Raw genomic sequence first — 2,946 nt, 5'->3', positions numbered from 1 at the left:
AAATGTTTTCTAGAGTTTAGGGAAGAAAAATCCGAAAGGACAAGATCAGGGCTGTCAGGAAGATGGGGTAAAGTTCCCAATGACTCTCTCCTGGCCATTCATGGCTACCCTGGGAGAAAAAGCAGGTGCACTGTCTGATGGAGAAAAATCCCTCCGGCCTTTCCAAGCCTTTTTTTTCTTCTTCTCGCTAATGCAGTTTTTCATTTTCTTATAACTTCTTCACAGAAAGGCCCCACGATCATCCTTTTACAGTAGGTTTTTCAGAGCAGTGATGAGGATAAAAAGGATTTCCAAAAGGTCTCTTTTAGATGAAGATTCAAGGAAATATCATCCCTGACCTTTTAACCTCTAGTCATCCTTCAGGTCTCAAACTGAGCTCACCTACTTCCCACCCCAGCCATTGGCCAACCTTCAGCCGAAAGACGGCCACAACAGACCCACTGCCATTGAATCGATGTCGACTCGTAGTGACCCTTACGGACAGGGTCGAATTTCCTGTGAGTTTCCAAGATGATAGCATATTATATGGGAGTGGAAAACCCTGCGTGTCTCCTGAGAAGGAGCTGGTGGTTTCAAACCGCTGATCTTGCTGATCACCGCCCAACGAGTAACCAGGATGCCACCAGGGCTTCTTACACACAGGTCTACAAGGAGAACAATAGCATTAGAGAGGATGAAGTCCTTAGAATCATCAGCCCTTTGAGATCAAAGGGGCAGCATTTCCCCAAGGACCAAGTTCAGAAAGGAGAGGAAAGAAGGAGGGATGGAGGTACAGGGATCACGTGGGATCAGCAGAGGGCCATTGTGGGGATTGCGCTCCAAAGCATGAAACAAACTGGGTATTAATTGTTAAGGGGAAATTGATTTGCTCTGTAAACTTTCACCCAGATCACAATAGAAAGTTTTGAAATATATATTTCCAGCCTTAGAAAATCCTATGCAACAATTCTATTCTGGTCTATAGAGTGACCATGAGCCAACATCAAGCTCAATGACAGTAAAATGTTAACAGTGGGATGTGGAGTACATGAGAACTCTCTATACCACCCTTGCAATTTGTCTGTAAATCGAAAACATTCTGAATAAAATAATATTTTTATAACATACAAATTTCAAATGTTCAATTGTTATCCTGAAACATGAATTTTTTCCCTACCCAGTAAAGATTTCACATGAGATTGAAAGAGAGAACCACATCGCTGGATAGGTTTCCATCTCCTTCCTGTGGTAATAGCGCCAGCTTAAGTTTGAGAATACAATTCAACAAGGTAATTTTATTTATTTTTGTTTGTTTGTAAAAATTCCAAGTTTTTATTGCAATGGTTCAAGGTAGTATTTTATCCACCACTCACCACCACCAACAAGACACCAACAAAAAATGTCGACTCGTAGTAACCCTTTAGGACAGGGTAGAATTTCCTGTGAGTTTCCAAGATGATAGCATATTATATGGGAGTGGAAAACCCTGTGTGTCTCCTGAGAAGCAACTGGTGGTTTCAAACCGCTGATCTTGCTGATCACCGCCCAACGAGTAACCAGGATGCCACCAGGGCTTCTTACACACAGGTCTATAAGGTTGGTGTCTTCTTTTTTTTTTAGACAGAAAATTTTAATTAAATCAGCACATCTAAGAGCAAAAGAGACAAAGAGGCCATGGCTACCCTTCTCTTCAACTCTTGCGTTTCAACAGGCTCACGAATACAAATTGACATGGGTGCGCCCTGCTCTGTTCTGTTCCATGAAGCAGTGGGGAGACTTCCCAGTATTCAAATAATCAGATATATACATCTAAATATAAAATCAATCTATAGGGTATAAGATACCATTCACCTATCTTTGTGAAAAACTCGACGTTTCCAATCCAGCCCAGCCTCCTAAGTCTAATCCCACCTTAGGGAAAAGCAGTAATAACACTTGCTGGAACAGAAATTTCTCTAAAAACTTTAAAAGTTTGATCAGTCTTTAACCACAGCCAATCCTTAATTTAATATAAGACTGTCTAAACAAAATATCCTTATCAGTCATTCATGATCTGATTTCTGGTCTATGAGATCAATTTAAATATGGTATATGTTAAAAAGAAAGGCACAAGACATTCCTGTTTTACAATCTATAAGGCAGTGGCCAACTATCCCTCATTAGTAGCTTTTTTGAGATAAGCTATCAAGTCTACCCTTTCTCCCTTCTTCTTCATGCCGCCAAAGATCATCTTTGTTCCGGGGATGTACTTCTTGGGATTCTCCAATACTCCATCCTTGTGTCCTCTCCCCAGGGGATACCTTCGTTCTTACTGGCATCCATGTAACAGAATCCAGGGGCTTGGCCAGTCTTCCTCCCAAACCAACCATGGAGTTTGGCCCAGTCTGTGTCTGCCCCCTTTCCACAGTGTGGCACTGGGCACGCTTCTGAACAAAACTCTTCCTGCCCTTCTCAATATCAGCCATGGTGAATTCACACGCTCATTGCACGCCCACTTGACCGTACCCGTCCAGAGGCCGGGTGTCTCTCTCTCTCAACCCAATATCTTCTGGAAGCAAATCCAGAAAGTTCAAACAAGAAAACAAACAAAAAATAGTATCTGTAATAATTCTTACACAATACTGTTTAGTGTTTACACTTCGTGTGACTCCCCAAATACGATATAATATGTTCTAGCAAACGTGGCAAAATAAGTTTACTTTTTTGCCTATAAGCACATGAGAACATGCCTGACAGTTTATAACTTCATGTGACAATACTCCATGACATCAATATCCACTCGTGCTTAGAACCAGCCAATTGTACCAAAGGTCATAAAATGCAAAATGATAGGAAATATAAATATCAGCTTATATTTCAAGTTTATAATATTTTATTTACAAAAATAGACTAGAGAAGAGCTTCTTTGCTCTGTTTTCTAGTGTTTCTCATCTTAACAATTTTTTAAATGATACCTGAATTCCCTCA

At 40.7% G+C, this 2,946-nt stretch overlaps 1 pseudogene; it reads right to left on the bottom strand.

Moving 5' to 3' along the window:
- Nucleotides 1-2,128: 2,128 nt before the first annotated feature.
- Nucleotides 2,129-2,444, bottom strand: LOC101657651 (annotated as a pseudogene).
- Between the last annotated feature and the right edge of the window lie 502 nt (nucleotides 2,445-2,946).

Source organism: Echinops telfairi, unplaced genomic scaffold (assembly GCF_000313985.2).
Source record: "Echinops telfairi isolate 266 unplaced genomic scaffold, ASM31398v2 ScPeMD7_22;HRSCAF=79, whole genome shotgun sequence".
Lineage (NCBI taxonomy): Eukaryota > Metazoa > Chordata > Mammalia > Afrosoricida > Tenrecidae > Echinops > Echinops telfairi.
The sequence above is the reverse complement of the archived record's forward strand: the minus strand, read 5'-3'. Positions and strand labels throughout refer to the sequence as shown.